We start from the raw sequence: 22,500 nt of genomic DNA on the forward strand, positions 1-22,500 counted from the left end.
AATTGGTCTAAATCCACTGTTTTGTGTGTTAACTGCAATTTTAGGAATATAACCAATACTCAATTACAATCAGGGAACATTAGATATTTAGGCATAAACATCTCCCCTAGGCTGTCAGAGTTAATAAAATTAAATCATGTTCAGCTTATAAAGAAAATAGAAGATGATCTTTCCAGATGGAGCTCTCTCCCCATTTCGCTCATGGGTAGAATAGCCACCATTAAAATGATTGTTTTACCAAAAGTAAATTATTTTTTCTCAATGATACCATGCAAACCCCCTCTTTCCTGGTTTAAATCGTTGGACTCATATGTATCAAAATTTCTGTGGAAAAATAAAACTCCACGTATTAGTTTAAAGACATTGCAAAAATCCAAAGAATATGGAGGTTTAGAATTACCTAATTTTCAGTATTACTTCATAGCCAGTAAGTTACAGTATATTGTAAAATGGTCAAAAGATCATCCTTTAGATAGTCAATGGCTGGACTCAGAGCAAGTGTTTTGTAATGAACTAGAAATCTCAGAGTTACCATTTATTAGTCAAAGTATCAAACGTCATCAATGTTTCAAAAGCATTAATATTAGCACAACTTTATCAGCTTGGTGGGAATTTCTTAAAATAGCTAAAATTTCACTTTTTCCATGTGACCGTACACCCATATGGAACAACCCAGACATCGTGAAAAATGATAAAAAGATGGTTAACTTCGTTCAATGGAGAGATCAAGGAATACGGTACTTACAGCACGTAATTGTAGGAGGACAGTTTGTACCTTTCAATACACTTATTGTTCAATACGGAGTTAGCAGGAATAAATTTTTAGAGTATCAACAACTTAAGGCAATAATAAATAAAACATACAAAATTAGCCAATTAGATTTACAACTTCCCGCTAAGATAATAGATTTATTGAATCTAAGCACTTTAAAGTTGTTATCAAAACTCTACAGGTTAGTGTCTAAACTGGACGATTCAGTCTCTCTCCCGATCTCTAAGTGGGAGGCGGATCTCTCTCTTAATACCGACCAGTTTTCTTGGTCACAAATATGCTTAAATACGTTTACTATGACTAAAAACCCAAACCTACAACTTATACAGTACAAAGTTCTTCACCGAATACATTATACTGGACAAAGGATGTTCCAGATGGGCTTTGTCACCTCTAATATCTGTTCACAGTGCACAGAGAACACCCCAGATAATTATATGCATGCTTTATGGTTCTGTACACCGGTACAGAGGTTCTGGAAGGAGATTTGTGAGGATTTATCCACATGGATCAACCACAGAATCCCAGTGTGCCCCACGGTATGTATATTAGGTCACCTGGGAGACACTCAAATAGATCCTAATTGGACACACCGGGTTCTCACTGCCTTATGTATCGCAAAGAAAACCATTTTAGTAAATTGGAAACAAAAATCCAGTTTATGTATCAACCATTTTAGGAATCTTTTATCAGATCATATTAGTAGTGAGATAATGTCTGCCTCCACTGAACAACATTCGGCGGAATTGCACTCTCTGTGGTCCCCGTTTATTGGCTTCGTTACCTAGTGGGGGCGGGGGGTGGTGATCTCGTAGCCCTTGGGGTTGGGGGTCGGCTTGGGGGGTCTGGGGCGCGGGCCTCTGGTGGCCCCTGGGGGGCGGTGGGGGGGGCCGCGGGGCCCTGTCCCTAGCCGGTGGGGGCCTTGGGGGCCTGTGGGGGGGGTTACCTCATGGCGGTGGGGGGGGGGTGGCTGGGGAGGGCTCGGGCGGGGGGCTGTGGCTGGGGCGTCTCCGGGCCTCCCGGGGGGGGCGGGGCCGTGGACGTGGGGGTCCCACCCGGAGGGCCCGGCCCTGCCTGGGTGGGGGGTGGCTGTCTGCGCTGGGGGGGCATTGCTGCCTTGGTCCTCCGTCGCTGGGCGGGGGCCAAGTGCCCCTGCGGATGTGGGGACTCCGGGACCCTTGGGGTGTCCGCCGGGGTGGCCTCGGGGGGGGGTGGGGCCGGGTCCGGGGAGCGGGCCTCCCCTGACCGGGGGGTGCACGGGCGGGCGCGGCGGCGGGGTGGCGCCATTCCCAGGTATCTATGTCTTATGTTGTCAGTATGAATGGGAGGATGTTGGACCGTTTCCCCCTCCGTCTGGGGGCTCCGGCGGCGCCGGGGGCGCCCTTGGGGGTACGGTGGGGCCCTTGCCCGGCTCGGGGGGCCGGCCCCCGTCTACTGGACGGCCGGTGGGGGGACGCGGGTGTCTTATCAGGGCCAGCTTTGCTGGTCCTGCTTCCTGGCTTCGGCCTCCGCTCCCCCTCTTGCCCCCCCTACACGATTCATACGCACATAGGCGAAAGGCGGGGGGTCCGGGTCGTGGGGGGCACTGTCCCGCGGGGCCTGGCACTCCCCGCCTCACGGTTTTAACAGCAAAATAGACACTGCACATTCAACACTCAATAAATACATTTGACAAGGACACGTAGTTCGGGAGGGGGGGGGGGTCTGTGTCAATCGATACTTGGCCCTCCCTCCTCCCTGTTTTTATGGCATTAATCACATGCACTCAACACAAGGGGCGGGAGGGGGTCCCACATCACCCGCGTTCCCTCACCGGCCTGGGCCTGGGACGGGTGGGTCGGGTTACCCGGGCCTGGCGGGGCCCGCCGTGCAGCCTGGGGTGCCTTCTGGCGGTGCTGGATCCCCCCGGGGAGGGGGAAACGGTGCGTGATCGTATGTCTGTGTCGGTGAGAATGCGGTATGGAAGGGTCCTGCCATGGAGGACATCAAAAACTTAATAATTTATCAATATTATATTATACAAAGATGGTTATTATTATTATTATTATTATTATTATTATTATTAGTATTATTATTATTATTATTATGTATAGTATATTATATTATTATTAGTATAGGTATCGGATAGGTGAATGGATGAATGAATGGGATGCCTGGGTCTGGCGCCCTCCGTTGTCGGGCCTGCGCGGGTGTCGCCTTGTTGGGGGGTTCCCTCTCTCCGGGCCCGTCTCCGGTCCCCCCCGCTGCCTCTACGGCGGGGCGCCTCTCTGGTCTTGGAGGGCCACTTTCGTGGGGGACGGGTGCGCCTGCCCGCGTCGGCGGCCGGGGCGGCTCTGTCTCTCCGGGCAGGCTGGCCCCCTGCCGGGTGGGGGTCGTTGGCCTGAAGGGTGAGGGCCTCCTGGCCGCGTGTCCGGCCCGGACCGGGTGGCCGGGGATTGCCTGGGTCGCGGTCCGCCGCCGCGGGGTCCCTGGCTGCTTCTTTCCGCGCCGTGGGGGCCCCGCCCGCAGGCCCCCTCGGCCGCCGCCGGGTGGGGGGGGGGGCCTCGCAGGCGGTGGGTTGCCTCCCTCCTACTTCTCCCCTCTGTGGGGTTGCCGGTGGCCTGGGTTCCGGGCTCTTCCTTGTCGGCCTCTGGTCTCACGGGTGGCGGGGTTGCTCCCCCCCCCTCCCCCACTATAGATACACTTCAGGTGGAGCTTTGTTTGGTTTATTACACACACACACACACACACACACACACACACACACACACACACACACACACACACACACACACACACACACACACACACACACACACACACATATAGTCATTTAGTCACATGCATACACACACACACACACACACATGCATGATCATATACATACACACACACACATAGACATACACACTGGCTTGTTCACCTGCATGCTGGCTCTCTAGTTTTTGGGTTTAGGTAGCGGTAGCGATAGCTTAGCTCAGACTGCGATCAGATCTCAAGATTTAGGTCGATTGCTGTTCGTGTTTTGGATGGCTCCGTGCCGGTTTCGTGCTTTGTTTGTGGTTTTTTTGTTGCAGATTTCCAGTGCTTGACGTGTGTCTCCGTGTGTTCCTGCTTCCTGGATTGGCAGTGGATGTCGTCACCACCCCCCCCACCCCCTCCCCCCCCCAAAAAAAAAAAAAAAAAAAAAAAAAAAAAACACTGGGTTTGTATGTGTATATTTATGTATGTGTACGCATATGTGTGCGTATATATATGTATATATCACATATAGTAATAATGCACATATATACACTTTTGGTTTCTACCGTCATGGTATCAATCAATAATATGTGTGCAGACAAGGTAAAAAAAAAAAAAAAAAAAAAAAAAAAAAAAAGAAGATAAGTCATAGAATATATGTCATTGATTTGTTGGTGATAATAATTTAGAAGCGCTTATTTGTTGGAGTTAAGGTGCCTTAAGCATGTGCAAATGTAACCCAGGTAGCCATGGTTACCACTCCTGTCTGTTCCTGACAGTCAAAGCTTTTAGTGATGTCACATCCCCCTTCACTTCCTCCTCAGTCCACTTCCTGCCAGCTGAATGTTTGGTGTGCTCAAGCAGTGTTAGCAGTGTTAGGTGTGCTGCCCGGCTGTGTGCCAGAGATTTCATTCCTACTCAGCGGTGAGTTTACTCAAACTATAGTCACTGGTTTGGTTGATCGGTTAACATTGAGGTTGATACAAAAACAAGCTAATGTTTGAAAGCTAATGTTTGAAAGCTAATGGTTGAATGTTCACCAGGCCACAATGCCTGAACACTGAGCTCTTATATCTGATGGCTTGAGCTGTATTTATTTTGAGTTGATTTATAACTTTTGGTTTGTTTTGAAATGATTATTTGAGCTCATGAAGTAATTGATTTTGGAAAAATATTGTGATTTAAAAGCATTTAAAAAGCATTTAAAAGCATTTAAAATGATCTAAAAGCATGCTAAAAGAATTTGAAAAGAAGAATTGTTTGATTTATGAATGATTGAATTGTTGCAACAAACACTGATTTTTGGTTCGTTTCACCTGGCCTTTCAGGCCAGGTTTTTTGTGTTAGATGGTGAGCTTTCCCCAGTCCTGGAACTGAACCTGAGATCGAGCCTGGACTCTCCTCCCACAGTCCCCATCATGTGTGGTAGGCTTGTGCCTTCTCCCCAATAGGGAGAACCCCCCAGTCCAAACCCCAGTCCCAACCTCTGCCCAAGCCCCAGTCCAAACCCCAGTCCCAATCCCAAATCCTTAAGTCTGAACTGACTGACTGAACTGAACATTGAACCTTGAACATTGAACAACTTAAAGGGCCCCAGTTTGTTATTTTCAATATTAATGCAAATGTGTTTTTTTGTTTGTTTGTTTAAATATTAATATGCATATTCAACTTGAAACGTTTCTGCCTCTGGTTGGTCATTCACACTATACACATTGAGCTCAGCAGCCGAACCTGGTTTTTCTAAACATTTTTCACTAATTCTCATTAATGGTCAATTAGCCTATCAATTAAGTTGTTATCCATTGTGCTTGCTACAGCTTGGTGAGCTAGCCAGGAGCTCAATAAGTGTGAATACCTTTGATTTATTTTTTTGGTTCATTTGCATATTTTCATGTCAAAATGGAGTTTGTTAAACTTGGGGTTAATTTAGCCAATTCAGTGCTTGTCAAAAGTGACACAAACACATCAGAGACAGATCGCAAACTTCTTGACATTTTAACAACAACCTTTGGCCCTATTGAAAGAGTTGAAAGGGTTGAAGACCCTCTGGATACTGAACACAAAAACCTGGTCGTTGAGTTTATAGATGAACCGTGCATTCCTGCAGCTCTCAGTAGTGAGGACTTTATGGGCTTCTTCAACAGTAAAATCGCGAGAATTAGAGAAGAAATCAACCAGCCGGTTGTAGGTGTTTCTTCAGCTTTAGCGACTTCCCTAGGCTCTGACTTGTCTCTAGACTGTTTTGATCCTATAGACCTCCCTGAGCTGACTTCACTCGTTAATAGAGCTAAGTCAACCACATGTATGTTAGACCCCATCCCGACTCGACTATTCAAACATATTTTTTCTCTTATTGGTACGACAATACTGGACCAAATTAACTTATCCCTAAGTTTAGGATATGTACCACAGGTTTTCAAAGTCGCAGTAATTAAACCTTTACTTAAAAAACCTTCTCTTGACCCAGACACCTTAGCTAATTATAGACCAATTTCCAACCTTCCATTTGTGTCTAAAATTCTGGAAAAGGCAGTTTCAAGCCAGTTATGTGACTATTTGTATAGAAATGATCTGTTTGAAGTCTTTCAGTCAGGGTTCAGAATGCATCATAGCACAGAGACAGCACTTGTTCGAGTCACGAATGACCTCCTTATGGCCTCAGATAAGGGATTAGTGTCCATACTGGTTCTACTGGACCTCAGTGCTGCTTTTGACACTATAGATCATGGCATTTTACTGCACAGGTTAGAGCATGTTGTTGGGATTAAAGGGACAGCTCTATGTTGGTTTAAATCATACCTATCTGACAGGTTCCAGTTTGTTCATGTACATGAGGTTTCTTCAGAACAGTCAAGGGTCTGTTATGGTGTTCCGCAGGGTTCAGTGCTAGGGCCAATCTTGTTCAGTTTATACATGCAGCCGTTGGGAAGTATAATCCAGAATCACGGCATACAATTTCATTGTTATGCTGATGATACGCAGCTCTATTTGTCTATGAAGCCGGATGAAACAGAACCGTTAGTTAAACTTCAGGCATGTCTTAGGGACATCAAGGACTGGATGTCCAGAAATTTCCTGCTTCTAAATTCAGATAAAACAGAGGTTATCATTCTTGGTCCAGAGCATCTTAGGAAGGGATTAGATGGTGTTGCGATGGCTTCCAGTGCAACTGTGAGAAATCTTGGTGTTATTTTCGATCAGGATTTGTCGTTTAAACCATATGTCAATCAGGTTTGTAAAATAGCCTTTTTCCATCTCCGTAATATTGCAAAGATTAGGAAAATCCTCTCACAGAGTGATGCAGAAAAACTAGTTCATGCGTTTGTATCTTCTAGACTAGATTACTGTAATGTGTTGTTAGCAGGATGTCCAAGTAATTTGCTGAATAGGCTCCAGCTGATCCAAAATGCAGCAGCACGAGTACTGACAGGAATTAGCAGGAGAGACCACGTCTCTCCAGTGTTAGCGTCGCTCCATTGGTTACCCGTAAAATTCAGAATCCAATTTAAAATTTTATTACTTGCGTATAAAGCCCAAAACGGCTTAGCTCCGCATTATTTGCAAGACCTGATAGTGCCTTATGTTCCTGTCAGAGCTCTCCGTTCTCAGAGTGCAGGTTTACTCGTAGTTCCTAGAGTATCTAAATGTAGATTTGGAGGGCGGGCGTTCTGCTATCAGGCGCCACTACTATGGAACCAACTTCCAATCTGGGTTAAGGGGGCTGACACCACCTCCACCTTTAAAACTAAACTTAAAACATTTCTGTTTAGTAAAGCCTATAGTTAGTGTTTAGTAAACCTCTAGCTGGTGTTGGTAAATCTCTAGGTAGTGTAAACTTTAGTGTGTCAGAGTCGCTCCTGTGGTTTCTTGTGCTGGCCCCCCCTTCTCCTCCCTTTTCTCTCTTTTGTCCATGTTGCAGCATCCTTTGCCGGACACCGGAACCTGCAGTGTGGGAGTGAGGGGGGCAGGGTAACGGCCCCTTTTGGGCGGGGGAGAATGTTCGTCCCTCAAGACTCCTCTCCCTGGCCCTGCCCCTTCTCAACCTTTCCCCGACCCTGCACCCCAACCTGGGACTTGATGATTGGGCCGGAGCTTCGGGAGCTGCGTGCTGGCCTGCGGTCCTCACCCCTGGTCATCCCGTTGCTGGCCCCCCCTTCTCCTCCCTTTTCTCTCTTTTGTCCTGCAGGTGGCCGTGGGTGGCTTGTAGCTTGCATTACGGAGCACAAGTCTTTTCCTGACCCTGCACCCCAACCTGGGACTTGCTGATTGGGCCGGAGCTTCGGGAGCTGTGTGCTGGCCTGCGGTCCCCACCCCCGGTCATCCCGTTGCTGCTTCCACCTGCCTGCTGTGCTGTTGCCGTCCCTGACCCACCAGTCTGGCCCTCGGCAGGAGGGTCCCCCCTGATGAGCCTGGTCCTGCTCAAGGTTTCTTCCCTCCTAAAGGGGAGTTTTTCCTTGCCACTGTTTGGCTTAAGGTTTTTCTCCCACTAGGGGAGTTTTTACCTGCCATTGTTTATGTAATAACTGCTCGGGGGTCATGTTCTGGGTATGGGTCTCTGTAAAGCGTCTAGAGACAACTCTGTTGTATTAGACGCTATATAAATAAAATTGAATTGAATTGAAAATGACTCCGCCCTAATCACTTCAGAGTCACTGTTACCAATGGTGCAAGAAATGGAGGATGAAGGAGTTGTCTATAATATAACATCTCTTGCAAATGAGTACACAGCTATTGTGGGTGGTACACACACTGAAAAATATCTCAAACAAATTACTGATGTAGCCATGTCTACTGGCAAAAGTTTTGAGAGCGTGTTAAAGGACATGCTCACTCAAATGAGCAAGGAACTGAAAGAATCCAGTGAGGAGGAAGTGACTGCTGTTCTCAAAGTTGAAAAGGAGGAAAACACAGGAAATGGAAACACAAGACGTGTTACCAGAACAGTTTCCCTCTCAGCTGATGATTTGAATCCCCCTGAAGTACAGACAGTTGTGGTGGAACATATTTTGAGGAAAGAGGATTTCACTTCTCATTCAATGTCCCCACTCAAACTTCGGGCTTTCTCTGGGAAACCAGAGAAAGCCAGTAACGAAACAGACTATGAGACCTGGCGTTCTCAAATCGATATATTGCTCGCAGACCCTAGCATGTCTGCCATGAATGTCACAAGGCGCATCTTCTCGAGCTTGCTGTCTCCTGCAGCCGAGGTAATTAAAGGTCTTGGACCTGAAGCAGTACCTGCTACATATTTACAGGTTCTTGACGCAGCCTTTGCTACTGTTCAGGATGGAGACGAGCTTTTCGCTCAATTCTTGACTACTTATCAAAATCAAGATGAAAAATACTCCGCCTATCTACAGCGTCTACAACTTACCTTGAATACTGTAGTGAAAAGAGGCGGAGTTCAGTCTGCTGAAGCAGAGAAACATCTCATCCGACAATTTAGTCGTGGATGCCTGGAAAATGCAGTAATAACAAATCTGCTTGAACAGAAAAAGGAACACCATCCTTCCTTTTCAGAGCTACTGGTCTTGCTGCGCACTGAGGAAGACAGACAGCTGGCAAAAGAAACATGCATGAAAAAACAAGCAAGTACATCCAAGAAACATGTTCACTTGAGCTCACACAGTGCATGTGCCTGTGGTGCAACATCAGAACATGACGGCAATGCAATTAAAGATCTCCAGAAGCAAATGAATGAACTGCAGAATCAATTGACATCACTGCTTTTGCAGAAGAAAACAAAAGCCACTTCATCAAAGGCTAACCCATCTGCTTATGCTGTGCCCCAGTCCTCTACCAGACCAAGGCCTTGGTACTGTTTCAAGTGTGGTGAGGACGGTCACATCATTACATCCTGCAGTAATGAAGCCAATCCCACTTTGGTGATGGAAAAGAAAAAGCAACTACAACAGAAACAACAGACATGGGACATGAAGAACAAAACGAATAAATCAAACTGAAAGCAGTCTCTGTGGAGGGACAACCAGAGGCTGCAGTGAAACAATGTCCCGTGAATTGTAAACAATCACAACCCACTTCTCATATCTGCAAATTACCAAAAGGACTCATCGGTACCAAAAGCACAGCACAAGTATTCATCAAAGGAACACAATTCAACTGTCTATTAGATACAGGATCTCAGGTGACAACGGTCCCCCATTCCTTTTATTCCAGTTTCCTTTCTGACCAAGAAATCAAACCACTGGTTGAATTACTGGAAGTTGAGGGGGCTAATGGTCAGAGTGTGCCTTACATGGGCTACATCGAACTTGATGTTACTTTTCCTGCTGAGTTCCTTGGCACGTCCATAGACATACACACTCTTGCTTTGGTGGTACCTGATGTCCAATCAATGCAGTCCTTGGTTCTTATTGGCACGAACACACTTGATGTTCTCTATGAGAGAAGTCTGGAAGACAATCTGCCAATGAATCATTCACTCCCATATGGGTACAGAGCGGTACTGAAGATTCTTGAGCTGAGATACAACCAATCCAATCATGGTGTAATCAGACTCCACGGCAATAATCCCCAAACCATTCCTCCAAGAGGAACAGTGGTTCTGGAAGGAACATCTGCCAATTGCTTTTTGCAAAACGCTGTTATTGAGCATCCATGCTCATTCTCTCTACCTGGCAGCTTGATTGTTCAAGCATGCTTGGTTGACTGTTCTAAACATCAACCCTGTCAGTTGCCTGTCATTGTGAGCAATGAATCTGATCATGATGTTATCATCCCTGCCAGATCTCTTATTGCACAAATGAGTGCAATCAACACAGTCATTACAAAAGAGCAAATTGCATCTGATTCAGTGCATTCTTCATCTCAGTCACTGAACTTCGACTTCGGTGACTCACCTCTCTCATCTGAATGGAGAGAGCGCATTACAGCAAAGCTTAGCAGCATCCCAGAAGTCTTTGCTAAACATGACCTTGACTTTGGCAAAACTGATAAAGTTACTCACCGAATCAAACTTTCAGATGAAACTCCATTCAAGCAAAGGCCAAGACCCATCCATCCTCAAGATGTTGATGCTGTTCGCACACATCTGCAGGAACTCTTTGAAAGCGGAATGATCCGTGAATCTGAATCACCCTTTGCATCACCCATCGTGGTGGTAAGGAAGAAAAATGGCACTGTACGACTTTGCATTGATTACAGGAAGTTGAACTTACAGACCATCAAGGATGCTTATGCCTTGCCAAAACTTGAAGATGCCTTCACAGCCCTCTCTGGCTCTGAATGGTTCTCGGTACTCGACCTAAAATCAGGTTATTACCAAATTGAAATGGAGGAAGCAGATAAAGTAAAAACTGCCTTTGTATGTCCCTTAGGATTTTGGGAATGGAATCGCATGCCCCAAGGAGTAACAAATGCACCGAGCACTTTTCAAAGGCTAATGGAGAAATGCATGGGAGAAATGAACTTGAAGGAGGTCCTTGTCTTCATTGATGATTTAATCATCTTTGCACCTACCTTGGAAGAACATGAAGCAAGGCTAATGAAAGTGCTCAACCGGCTGAAAGAGTTTGGTCTCAAACTCTCGGTTGAAAAATGCAAGTTTTTTCAAACATCTGTGAAATACTTGGGACATGTAGTTTCACGCAATGGCGTTGAGACTGATCCAGACAAGATTAAAGCACTCACTACCTGGCCAGTACCCAAAACCTTGAAGGAACTCAGATCCTATCTTGGATTTGCGGGGTACTACAGAAGATACATAAAAGGCTATTCTGCTATTGTCAAACCCCTCCATGATCTCACATCTGGCTACCCGCCATCCCAGAAAAAGTTCAGAGCAACAATTAAACCAGAACAATATTTGAATCCCAAAGAGCACTTTGGAAACCGTTGGACACCTGCTTGTCAGGAGGCTTATGACACTGTAATTCAGAAACTCACTACTGCTCCAGTTCTAGCTTTTGCTGACCCCCAAAAACCATACCTACTGCATACTGATGCCAGCTCCATTGGTCTGGGAGCTGTGCTATATCAGGAGCAGGAAGGACAGAACAGAGTCATTGCTTATGCGAGCAGAGGACTCTCTCGCAGTGAATCCCGTTATCCAGCACATAAACTGGAATTCCTAGCTCTCAAATGGGCAGTAACTGAAAAGTTCAGTGACTATCTATATGGCAATGATTTCACAGTTGTAACGGACAGTAATCCTCTTACTTACCTCTTGACAACAGCTAAACTGGATGCAGCCAGCTACAGGTGGCTTGCCTCACTTTCCACCTATTCCTTCAAGATCCTGTATCGAGCAGGCAAGCAAGCTGCTGATGCAGATGGGCTTTCCCGCAGACCACATGGTGATCTGTTGGACGATTTCAAATCTCAAAAGGAAAGGGAGCGAATACTAAAGTTCTGGGAACATCATTTGCCTGATTCTGAACTCATTCCCATTGACCAACCCACTGTTCAAGCCATTTGTGACAGACAGCTTGTCTACAGTTCCTATCCCCCAACACAGACTCTTGTCCAATCCCTTTCCATGTCCCTTACAGCCCTCCCAGACAGTTTTACACATGACCAGCAGTTCGGATCCTCAGTCATTCCTCAACTTACAGAAACTGAGATCGCTGCAAAACAAAGAACTGACCCAGTCATACAGCATGTGATAACTCAACTGGAAAGTGGAATCACACCCCCTCCTACCTTGAGGGATGAACTTCCCGACCTGCCACTTCTTCTTAAAGAACTGAATCGTTTGGAGCTCCGGAACAACGTTCTTGTAAGAAAGAGGCAAATCGGTTCTCAATGTTCTTTCCAACTGGTCTTACCACAAGAACTGCGAAACCAAGTTCTCATTGGTCTGCATGACCGTATGGGCCATATGGGAATGGACAGGACACTTGATCTGGTCCGAACCAGATTTTATTGGCCAAGGATGTCTGCTGATGTAATCACAAAGATCAAAACCTGTGAAAGGTGTGTGAAAAGGAAATCCTTACCTGAGAAGGCTGCACCTCTTGTCAACATAAAGACAACAAGACCGCTGGAACTCGTATGCATGGATTTCTTATCACTGGAACCAGATGGAAGGATCAAAGACATTCTTGTAATGACGGACCATTTCACGAAATATGCTGTTGCAATACCCACACCAAATCAAAAAGCCAAAACTGTTGCCAAATGTCTATGGGATAACTTTCTAATTCATTACGGAATTCCTGAAAAACTCCACAGTGATCAAGGACCAGATTTTGAATCCCGAACAATAAAGGAACTTTGCAAAGTAACGGGAATACACAAAATCCGGACAACACCATATCACCCCAGAGGAAACCCAGTGGAACGATTCAATCGTACACTGTTGAACATGCTCGGAACTCTAACAGAACAGGACAAAAGTAACTGGAAGGATTTTGTCAAACCACTAGTGCATGCATACAACTGCACCAGGAATGATGTCACCGGATTCACGCCTTACGAACTTATGTTCGGACGTCAACCGAGACTCCCCATTGATTTAGCTTTTGGACTGCCTGTTACAGACAACCAAACTTCTTCTCATTCTCAATATGTTCAAGATCTCAAATCTCACCTGGAGGAAAGCTATAAAATAGCGACTGGAAATGCAGAGAAAGTCATGCAAAGAAACAAAGCCAGATTTGACAAGCATGTCACTGCCTCCGAATTATCTGTTGGAGATCGTGTTTTGGTCAGAAATGTACGCTTGAGAGGCAAACACAAACTAGCAGACAAATGGGAATCTGACGTGTACATCGTTGTTAAAAGAGCTGGTACTCTTCCTGTTTACACCGTCAGACCTGAGAACAAGGACAAGCCTTCTCGAACATTACACAGGGATCTTCTACTCCCTTGTGGGTACTTACCTGCACCTGTAATATCTCAACCGAAGAAACAGCCACTCAGACCAAAACCACTCCCGCAACCAGATAATCATACCAACTCAGAAGACCTATCAGATGAAGAGGAAACCATCCCATCTCGCTGGTACAATTCTGAACCTCCTAAATTCACAACAGTAATTCACGTTCCAAACCCATCTCTCATGGTTCCAACACCCATGGAGAGCATATCCTCTGGTGCATTACCAGAGGATGCTCCTCTGAACCTATCCAACTTACCTAATTCCAACTCACCTGATGGCAATGACAACCCTGAAAACTCATACTTACCTGATCCCATACCTGAAACCTCAGACTTACCTGACGACCCTGAAACCCAAGAAAACTTACCTTTACCTGGAACACCAGAACTAAGTTCTGACTCTGATCATGAAGACATAACCCAATCCCCGGACGCACCACTTACCTCGGATTCTTCAATCTCGGACACTAGTGACGACCTCCCCGTGGTTGAGGTCAGGCGTTCATCTAGAGCCTCAAAACCACCAGACCGATTACATTATTCAAAACCTGGGCAATCAGATGCAGCAAAATCATTATTTCATGGGTTAACTACTGCATTAGCATATGCCTTGACAGGCCCAGGTGTTCCTGAATGCGAACAGTGTTCTATGTAATGTACTGATCAATCGACCAAAACCAGTTGACACTAAGCTACTAACATGTACAGGGACGTACCTGAGAAAAGGGGGGGAAAGTGTAACCCAGGTAGCCATGGTTACCACTCCTGTCTGTTCCTGACAGTCAAAGCTTTTAGTGATGTCACATCCCCCTTCACTTCCTCCTCAGTCCACTTCCTGCCAGCTAAATGTTTGGTGTGCTCAAGCAGTGTTAGCAGTGTTAGGTGTGCTGCCCGGCTGTGTGCCAGAGATTTCATTCCTACTCAGCGGTGAGTTTACTCAAACTATAGTCACTGGTTTGGTTGATCGGTTAACATTGAGGTTGATACAAAAACAAGCTAATGTTTGAAAGCTAATGGTTGAATGTTCACCAGGCCACAATGCCTGAACACTGAGCTCTTATATCTGATGGCTTGAGCTGTATTTATTTTGAGTTGATTTGTAACTTTTGGTTTGTTTTGAAATGATTATTTGAGCTCATGAAGTAATTGATTTTGGAAAAATATTGTGATTTAAAAGCATTTAAAAAGCATTTAAAAGCATTTAAAATGATCTAAAAGCATGCTAAAAGAATTTGAAAAGAAGAATTGTTTGATTTATGAATGATTGAATTGTTGCAACAAACACTGATTTTTGGTTCGTTTCACCTGGCCTTTCAGGCCAGGTTTTTTGTGTTAGATGGTGAGCTTTCCCCAGTCCTGGAACTGAACCTGAGATCGAGCCTGGACTCTCCTCCCACAGTCCCCATCATGTGTGGTAGGCTTGTGCCTTCTCCCCAATAGGGAGAACCCCCCAGTCCAAACCCCAGTCCCAACCTCTGCCCAAGCCCCAGTCCAAACCCCAGTCCCAATCCCAAATCCTTAAGTCTGAACTGACTGACTGAACTGAACATTGAACCTTGAACATTGAACAACTTAAAGGGCCCCAGTTTGTTATTTTCAATATTAATGCAAATGTGTTTTTTTGTTTGTTTGTTTAAATATTAATATGCATATTCAACTTGAAACGTTTCTGCCTCTGGTTGGTCATTCACACTATACACATTGAGCTCAGCAGCCGAACCTGGTTTTTCTAAACATTTTTCACTAATTCTCATTAATGGTCAATTAGCCTATCAATTAAGTTGTTATCCATTGTGCTTGCTACACAAAACACTTTAGGACGTGAGCTGTCGCTGTTACCACGTTAAAATATGTGTGGGTAGATTAAGCGAGAGCGCTCTCTGCAGGTTGAAAAAGCTTACAGCACCTGGTATTCCCAGGCGGTCTCCCATCCAAGTACTAACCAGGCCCGACCCTGCTTAGCTTCCGAGATCAGACGAGATCAGGCGCATCCAGGCTGGTATGGCCGTAAGCAGAAGCTGCAGCTTGAAATACCTCTTATATGGAGTTGAAGATAAGTCATAGAATATAAGTCATTGATTTGTTGGTTTTATTTGTTGGAGTTAAAGTGCCTTAACCATGTGCAAAACACTTTAGGACGTGAGCTGTCGCTGTTACCACGTTGAAATATGTGTGGGTAGATTAAGCGAGAGCGCTCTCTGCTGGTTGAAAAAGCTTACAGCACCTGGTATTCCCAGGCGGTCTCCCATCCAAGTACTAACCAGGCCCAACCCTGCTTAGCTTCTGAGATCAGACGAGATCGGGCGCATCCAGGCTGGTATGGCCGTAAGCTGAAACTGAAGCTGCAGCTTGAAATACCTCTTATATGGAGTTGAAGATAAGTCATATAATATGAGTCATTGATTTGTTGGTGATAATAATTTAGAAGCGCTTATTTGTTGGAGTTAAAGTGCCTTAACCATGTGCAAAACACTTTAGGACGTGAGCTGTCGCTGTTACCACGTTGAAATATGTGTGGGTAGATTAAGTGAGAGCGCTCTCTGCTGGTTGAAAATGCTTACAGCACCTGGTAAACCCAGGCGGTCTCCCATCCAAGTACTAACCAGGCCCGACCATGCTTAGCTTCCGAGATCAGGCGAGATCGGGCGCATCCAGGCTGGTATGGCCGTAAGCTGAAGCTGCAGCTTGAAATACCTCTTATATGGAGTTGAAGATAAGTCATAGAATATAAGTCATTGATCTGTTGGTTTTATTTGTTGGAGTTAAGGTGCCTTAAGCATGTGCAAAACACTTTAGGACGTGAGCTGTCGCTGTTACCACGTTAAAATATGTGTGGGTAGATTAAGCGAGAGCGCTCTCTGCAGGTTGAAAAAGCTTACAGCACCTGGTATTCCCAGGCGGTCTCCCATCCAAGTACTAACCAGGCCCGACCCTGCTTAGCTTCCGAGATCAGACGAGATCGGGCGCATCCAGGCTGGTATGGCCGTGAGCTGAAGCTGCAGCTTGAAATACCTCTTATATGGAGTTGAAGATAGTCATATAATATAAGTCATTGATTTGTTGGTGATAATAATTTAGAAGCGCTTATTTGTTGGAGTTAAAGTGCCTTAACCATGTGCAAAACACTTTAGGACGTGAGCTGTCGCTGTTACCACGTTGAAATTTGTGTGGGTAGATTAAGCGAGAGCGCTCTCTGCTGGTTGAAAAAGCTTACAGCACCTGGTATTCCCAGGCGGTCTCCCATCCAAGTACTAACCAGGCCCGACCCTGCTTAGCTTCCGAGATCAGACGAGATCGGGCGCATCCAGGATGGTATGGCTGTAAGCAGAAGCTGCAGCTTGAAATACCTCTTATATGGAGTTGAAAATAAGTCATAGCATATAAGTCATTGATTTGTTGGTTTTATTTGTTGGAGTTAAAGTGCCTTAACCATGTGCAAAACCCTTTAGGACGTGAGCTGTCGCTGTTACCACGTTGAAATATGTGTGGGTAGATTAAGCGAGAGCGCTCTCTGCAGGTTGAAAAAGCTTACAGCACCTGCTATTCCCAGGCGGTCTCCCATCCAAGTACTAACCAGGCCCGACCCTGCTTAGCTTCCGAGATCAGACGAGATCGGGCGCATCCAGGCTGGTATGGCCGTAAGCAGAAGCTGTAGCTTGAAATACCTCTTATATGGAGTTGAAGATAAGTCATAGAATATAAGTCATTGATCTGTTGGTTTTATTTGTTGGAGTTAAAGTGCCTTAACCATGTGCAAAACACTTTAGGACGTGAGCTGTCGCTTTTACCACGTTGAAATATGTGTGGGTAGATTAAGCGAGAGCGCTCTCTGCTGGTTGAAAAAACTTACAGCACCTGGTATTCCCAGGCGGTCTCCCATTCAAGTACTAACCAGGCCCGACCCTGCTTAGCTTCCGAGATCAGACGAGATTGGGCGCATCCAGGCTGGTATGGCCGTAAGCAGAAGCTCCTGCTTGAAATACCTCTTATATGGAGTTGAAGATAAGTCATAGAATATAAGTCATTGATTTGTTGGTTTTATTTGTTGGAGTTAAAGCGCCTTAACCATGTGCAAAACCCTTTAGGACGTGAGCTGTCGCTGTTACCACGTTGAAATATGTGTGGGTAGATTAAGCGAGAGCGCTCTCTGCAGGTTGAAAAAGCTTACAGCACCTGCTATTCCCAGGCGGTCTCCCATCCAAGTACTAACCAGGCCCGACCCTGCTTAGCTTCCGAGATCAGACGAGATCGGGCGCATCCAGGCTGGTATGGCCGTTAGCAGAAGCTGTAGCTTGAAATACCTCTTATATGGAGTTGAAGATAAGTCATAGAATATAAGTCATTGATCTGTTGGTTTTATTTGTTGGAGTTAAAGTGCCTTAACCATGTGCAAAACACTTTAGGACGTGAGCTGTCGCTGTTACCACGTTGAAATATGTGTCGGTAGATTAAGCGAGAGCGCTCTACTGCAGGTTGAAAAAGCTTACAGCACCTGGTATTCCCAGGCGGTCTCCCATCCAAGTACTAACCAGGCCCGACCCTGCTTAGCTTCCGAGATCAGACGAGACCGGGCGCATCCAGGCTGGTATGGCCGTAAGTAGAAGCTGCAGCTTGAAATACCTCTTATATGGAGTTGAAGATAAGTCATAGAATATAAGTCATTGATCTGTTGGTTTTATTTGTTGGAGTTAAAGTGCCTTAACCATGTGCAAAACACTTTAGGACGTGAGCTGTCGCAGTTACCACGTTGAAATATGTGTGGCTAGATAAAGCGAGAGCGTTCTCTGCTGGTTGAAAAAGCTTACAGCACCTGGTACTCCCAGGCAGTCTCCCATCCAAGTACTAACCAGGCCCGACCCTGCTTAGCTTCTGAGATCAGACGAGATCAGGCGCATCCAGGCTGGTATGGCCGTAAGCAGAAGCTGCAGCTTGAAATACTTCTTATATGGAGTTGAAGATAAGTCATAGAATATATGTCATTGATTTGTTGGTGATAATAATTTAGAAGCGCTTATTTGTTGGAGTTAAGGTGCCTTAACTATGTGCAAAACACTTTAGGACGTGAGCTGTCGCTGTTACCACGTTGAAATATGTGTGGGTAGATTAAGCGAGAGCGTTCTCTGCTGGTTGAAAAAGCTTACAGCACCTAGTATTCCCAGGCGGTCTCCCATCCAAGTACTAACCAGGCCCGACCCTGCTTAGCTCCCGAGATCAGACGAGATCGGGCGCATCCAGGCTGGTATGGCCGTAAGCAGAAGCTGCAGCTTGAAATACCTCTTATATGGAGTTGAAGATAAGTCATAGAATATAAGTCATTGATTTGTTGGTTTTATTTGTTGGAGTTAAAGTGCCTTAACCATGTGCAAAACACTTTAGGACGTGAGCTGTCGCTGTTACCACGTTGAAATATGTGTGGGTAGATTAAGCGAGAGCACTCTCTGCTGGTTGAAAAAGCTTACAGCACCTGGTATTCCCAGGCGGTCTCCCATCCAAGTACTAACCAGGCCCGACCCTGCTTAGCTTCCGAGATCAGACGAGATCGGGCGCATCCAGGCTGGTATGGCCGTAAGCTGAAGCTGCAGCTTGAAATACTTCTTATATGGAGTTGAAGATAAGTCATATAATACAAGTCATTGATTTGTTGGTGATAATAATTTAGAAGCGCTTATTTGTTGGAGTTAAAGTGCCTTAACCATGTGCAAAACACTTTAGGACGTGAGCTGTCGCTGTTACCACGTTGAAATATGTGTGGGTAGATTAAGCTAGAGGGTTCTCTGCTGGTTGAAAAAGCTTACAGCACCTGGTATTCCCAGGCGGTCTCCCATCCAAGTACTAACCAGGGCCGACCCTGCTTAGCTTCCGAGATCAGACGAGATCGGGCGCATCCAGGCTGGTATGGCCGTAAGCAGAAGCTGCAGCTTGAAATACCTCTTATATGGAGTTGAAGATAAGTCATAGAATATAGGTCATAGATTTGTTGGTTTTATTTGTTGGAGTTAAAGTGCCTTAACCATGTGCAAAACACTTAAGGACGTGAGCTGTTGCTTTTACCACGTTGAAATATGTGTGGGTAGATTAAGCGAGAGCGCTCTCTGCTGGTTGAAAAAACTTACAGCACCTGGTATTCCCAGGCGGTCTCCCATTCAAGTACTAACCAGGCCCGACCCTGCTTAGCTTCCGAGATCAGACGAGATTGGGCGCATCCAGGCTGGTATGGCCGTAAGCAGAAGCCCGATCTCGTCTGATCTCGGAAGCTAAGCAGGATCGGCCCTGGTTAGTACTTGGATGGGAGACCGCCTGGGAATACCAGGTGCTGTAAGCTTTTTCAACCAGCAGCTTGAAATACTTCTTATATGGAGTTGAAGATAAGTCATAGAATATATGTCATTGATTTGTTGGTGATAATAATTTAGAAGCGCTTATTTGTTGGAGTTAAGGTGCCTTAACTATGTGCAAAACACTTTAGGACGTGAGCTGTCGCTGTTACCACGTTGAAATATGTGTGGGTAGATTAAGCGAGAGCGTTCTCTGCTGGTTGAAAAAGCTTACAGCACCTGGTATTCCCAGGCGGTCTCCCATCCAAGTACTAACCAGGCCCGACCCTGCTTAGCTTCCGAGATCAGACGAGATCGGGCGCATCCAGGCTGGTATGGCCGTAAGCAGAAGCTGCAGCTTGAAATACCTCTTATATGGAGTTGAAGATAAGTCATAGAATATAAGTCATTGATTTGTTGGTTTTATTTGTTGGAGTTAAAGTGCCTTAACCATGTGCAAAACACTTTAGGACGTGAGCTGTCGCTGTTACCACGTTGAAATATGTGTGGGTAGATTAAGCGAGAGCACTCTCTGCTGGTTGAAAAAGCTTACAGCACCTGGTATTCCCAGGCGGTCTCCCATCCAAGTACTAACCAGGCCCGACCCTGCTTAGCTTCCTAGATCAGACGAGATCGGGCGCATCCAGGCTGGTATGGCCGTAAGCAGAAGCTGCAGCTTGAAATACCTCTTATATGGAGTTGAAGATAAGTCATAGAATAGACCGCCTGGGATTCAAGTACTAACCAGGCCCGACCCTGCTTAGCCTCCGAGATCAGACGAGATTGGGCGCATCCAGGCTGGTATGGCCGTAAGCAGAAGCCCGATCTCGTCTGATCTCGGAAGCTAAGCAGGGTCGGCCCTGGTTAGTACTTGGATGGGAGACCGCCTGGGAATACCAGGTGCTGTAAGCTTTTTCAACCAGCAGCTTGAAATACTTCTTATATGGAGTTGAAGATAAGTCATAGAATATATGTCATTGATTTGTTGGTGATAATAATTTAGAAGCGCTTATTTGTTGGAGTTAAGGTGCCTTAACTATGTGCAAAACACTTTAGGACGTGAGCTGTCGCTGTTACCACGTTGAAATATGTGTGGGTAGATTAAGCGAGAGCGTTCTCTGCTGGTTGAAAAAGCTTACAGCACCTGGTATTCCCAGGCGGTCTCCCATCCAAGTACTAACCAGGCCCGACCCTGCTTAGCTTCCGAGATCAGACGAGATCGGGCGCATCCAGGCTGGTATGGCCGTAAGCAGAAGCTGCAGCTTGAAATACCTCTTATATGGAGTTGAAGATAAGTCATAGAATATAAGTCATTGATTTGTTGGTTTTATTTGTTGGAGTTAAAGTGCCTTAACCATGTGCAAAACACTTTAGGACGTGAGCTGTCGCTGTTACCACGTTGAAATATGTGTGGGTAGATTAAGCGAGAGCGCTCTCTGCTGGTTGAAAATGCTTACAGCACCTGGTATTCCCAGGCGGTCTCCCATCCAAGTACTAACCAGGGCCGACCCTGCTTAGCTTCCGAGATCAGACGAGATCGGGCGCATCCAGGCTGGTATGGCCGTAAGCAGAAGCTGCAGCTTGAAATACCTCTTATATGGAGTTGAAGATAAGTCATAGAATATAGGTCATAGATTTGTTGGTTTTATTTGTTGGAGTTAAAGTGCCTTAACCATGTGCAAAACACTTAAGGACGTGAGCTGTCGCTTTTACCACGTTGAAATATGTGTGGGTAGATTAAGCGAGAGCGCTCTCTGCTGGTTGAAAAAACTTACAGCACCTGGTATTCCCAGGCGGTCTCCCATTCAAGTACTAACCAGGCCCGACCCTGCTTAGCTTCCGAGATCAGACGAGATTGGGCGCATCCAGGCTGGTATGGCCGTAAGCAGAAGCCCGATCTCGTCTGATCTCGGAAGCTAAGCAGGGTCGGCCCTGGTTAGTACTTGGATGGGAGACCGCCTGGGAATACCAGGTGCTGTAAGCTTTTTCAACCAGCAGCTTGAAATACTTCTTATATGGAGTTGAAGATAAGTCATAGAATATATGTCATTGATTTGTTGGTGATAATAATTTAGAAGCGCTTATTTGTTGGAGTTAAGGTGCCTTAACTATGTGCAAAACACTTTAGGACGTGAGATGTCGCTGTTACCACGATGAAATATGTGTGGGTAGATTAAGCGAGAGCACTCTCTGCTGGTTGAAAAAGCTTACAGCACCTGGTATTCCCAGGCGGTCTCCCATCCAAGTACTAACCAGGCCCGACCCTGCTTAGCTTCCTAGATCAGATGGGATCGGGCGCATCCAGGCTGGTATGGCCGTAAGCTGAAGCTGCAGCTTGAAATACTTCTTATATGGAGTTGAAGATAAGTCATATAATACAAGTCATTGATTTGTTGGTGATAATAATTTAGAAGCGCTTATTTGTTGGAGTGAAAGTGCCTTAACCATGTGCAAAACACTTTAGGACGTGAGCTGTCGCTGTTACCACGTTGAAATATGTGTGGGTAGATTAAGCTAGAGGGTTCTCTGCTGGTTGAAAAAGCTTACAGCACCTGGTATTCCCAGGCGGTCTCCCATCCAAGTACTAACCAGGCCCGACCCTGCTTAGCTTCCGAGATCAGACGAGATCGGGCGCATCCAGGCTGGTATGGCCGTAAGCAGAAGCTGCAGCTTGAAATACCTCTTATATGGAGTTGAAGATAAGTCATAGAATATAAGTCATTGATTTTTTGGTTTTATTTGTTGGAGTTAAAGTGCCTTAACCATGTGCAAAACACTTTAGGACGTGAGCTGTCGCTGTTACCACGTTGAAATATGTGTGGGTAGATTAAGCGAGAGCGCTTTCTGCTGGTT

The 22,500-nt window shown here is 45.8% G+C and overlaps 20 non-coding genes and 1 pseudogene across 20 annotated transcripts; all 21 read right to left on the minus strand.

The window, feature by feature from the left end:
• Positions 1-15,227: 15,227 nt before the first annotated feature.
• LOC133429536 (5S ribosomal RNA) lies at positions 15,228-15,346 on the minus strand. The gene has a single exon (XR_009774458.1). It is a non-coding gene; the product is annotated as a 5S ribosomal RNA (ribosomal RNA).
• Positions 15,347-15,545: 199 nt separating this feature from the next.
• LOC133429585 (5S ribosomal RNA) lies at positions 15,546-15,664 on the minus strand. Its single transcript, XR_009774505.1, has one exon. It is a non-coding gene; the product is annotated as a 5S ribosomal RNA (ribosomal RNA).
• A 223-nt stretch (positions 15,665-15,887) lies between these two features.
• On the minus strand, positions 15,888-16,006 carry LOC133429272 (5S ribosomal RNA; annotated as a pseudogene).
• Positions 16,007-16,205: 199 nt separating this feature from the next.
• Positions 16,206-16,324, minus strand: LOC133429616 (5S ribosomal RNA). The gene has a single exon (XR_009774535.1). It is a non-coding gene; the product is annotated as a 5S ribosomal RNA (ribosomal RNA).
• A 216-nt stretch (positions 16,325-16,540) lies between these two features.
• Positions 16,541-16,659, minus strand: LOC133429365 (5S ribosomal RNA). Its single transcript, XR_009774294.1, has one exon. It is a non-coding gene; the product is annotated as a 5S ribosomal RNA (ribosomal RNA).
• A 199-nt stretch (positions 16,660-16,858) lies between these two features.
• LOC133429592 (5S ribosomal RNA) lies at positions 16,859-16,977 on the minus strand. Its single transcript, XR_009774512.1, has one exon. It is a non-coding gene; the product is annotated as a 5S ribosomal RNA (ribosomal RNA).
• Positions 16,978-17,176: 199 nt separating this feature from the next.
• Positions 17,177-17,295, minus strand: LOC133429122 (5S ribosomal RNA). The gene has a single exon (XR_009774087.1). It is a non-coding gene; the product is annotated as a 5S ribosomal RNA (ribosomal RNA).
• Positions 17,296-17,494: 199 nt separating this feature from the next.
• Positions 17,495-17,613, minus strand: LOC133428986 (5S ribosomal RNA). The gene has a single exon (XR_009773957.1). It is a non-coding gene; the product is annotated as a 5S ribosomal RNA (ribosomal RNA).
• Positions 17,614-17,813: 200 nt separating this feature from the next.
• On the minus strand, positions 17,814-17,932 carry LOC133428971 (5S ribosomal RNA). Its single transcript, XR_009773943.1, has one exon. It is a non-coding gene; the product is annotated as a 5S ribosomal RNA (ribosomal RNA).
• A 199-nt stretch (positions 17,933-18,131) lies between these two features.
• On the minus strand, positions 18,132-18,250 carry LOC133429735 (5S ribosomal RNA). The gene has a single exon (XR_009774650.1). It is a non-coding gene; the product is annotated as a 5S ribosomal RNA (ribosomal RNA).
• A 217-nt stretch (positions 18,251-18,467) lies between these two features.
• Positions 18,468-18,586, minus strand: LOC133428976 (5S ribosomal RNA). The gene has a single exon (XR_009773948.1). It is a non-coding gene; the product is annotated as a 5S ribosomal RNA (ribosomal RNA).
• Positions 18,587-18,785: 199 nt separating this feature from the next.
• On the minus strand, positions 18,786-18,904 carry LOC133429003 (5S ribosomal RNA). Its single transcript, XR_009773973.1, has one exon. It is a non-coding gene; the product is annotated as a 5S ribosomal RNA (ribosomal RNA).
• Positions 18,905-19,121: 217 nt separating this feature from the next.
• On the minus strand, positions 19,122-19,240 carry LOC133429685 (5S ribosomal RNA). The gene has a single exon (XR_009774601.1). It is a non-coding gene; the product is annotated as a 5S ribosomal RNA (ribosomal RNA).
• Positions 19,241-19,439: 199 nt separating this feature from the next.
• LOC133429123 (5S ribosomal RNA) lies at positions 19,440-19,558 on the minus strand. Its single transcript, XR_009774088.1, has one exon. It is a non-coding gene; the product is annotated as a 5S ribosomal RNA (ribosomal RNA).
• Positions 19,559-19,875: 317 nt separating this feature from the next.
• LOC133429014 (5S ribosomal RNA) lies at positions 19,876-19,994 on the minus strand. Its single transcript, XR_009773984.1, has one exon. It is a non-coding gene; the product is annotated as a 5S ribosomal RNA (ribosomal RNA).
• Positions 19,995-20,193: 199 nt separating this feature from the next.
• On the minus strand, positions 20,194-20,312 carry LOC133428998 (5S ribosomal RNA). Its single transcript, XR_009773969.1, has one exon. It is a non-coding gene; the product is annotated as a 5S ribosomal RNA (ribosomal RNA).
• A 467-nt stretch (positions 20,313-20,779) lies between these two features.
• On the minus strand, positions 20,780-20,898 carry LOC133429025 (5S ribosomal RNA). Its single transcript, XR_009773994.1, has one exon. It is a non-coding gene; the product is annotated as a 5S ribosomal RNA (ribosomal RNA).
• Positions 20,899-21,097: 199 nt separating this feature from the next.
• Positions 21,098-21,216, minus strand: LOC133429751 (5S ribosomal RNA). Its single transcript, XR_009774665.1, has one exon. It is a non-coding gene; the product is annotated as a 5S ribosomal RNA (ribosomal RNA).
• Positions 21,217-21,415: 199 nt separating this feature from the next.
• LOC133429124 (5S ribosomal RNA) lies at positions 21,416-21,534 on the minus strand. Its single transcript, XR_009774089.1, has one exon. It is a non-coding gene; the product is annotated as a 5S ribosomal RNA (ribosomal RNA).
• A 317-nt stretch (positions 21,535-21,851) lies between these two features.
• On the minus strand, positions 21,852-21,970 carry LOC133429576 (5S ribosomal RNA). The gene has a single exon (XR_009774497.1). It is a non-coding gene; the product is annotated as a 5S ribosomal RNA (ribosomal RNA).
• Positions 21,971-22,187: 217 nt separating this feature from the next.
• Positions 22,188-22,306, minus strand: LOC133429036 (5S ribosomal RNA). Its single transcript, XR_009774004.1, has one exon. It is a non-coding gene; the product is annotated as a 5S ribosomal RNA (ribosomal RNA).
• Positions 22,307-22,500: the final 194 nt, after the last annotated feature.

Source organism: Cololabis saira, unplaced genomic scaffold (genome assembly GCF_033807715.1).
Source record: "Cololabis saira isolate AMF1-May2022 unplaced genomic scaffold, fColSai1.1 scf032, whole genome shotgun sequence".
In the NCBI taxonomy this organism is placed as follows: domain Eukaryota; kingdom Metazoa; phylum Chordata; class Actinopteri; order Beloniformes; family Belonidae; genus Cololabis; species Cololabis saira.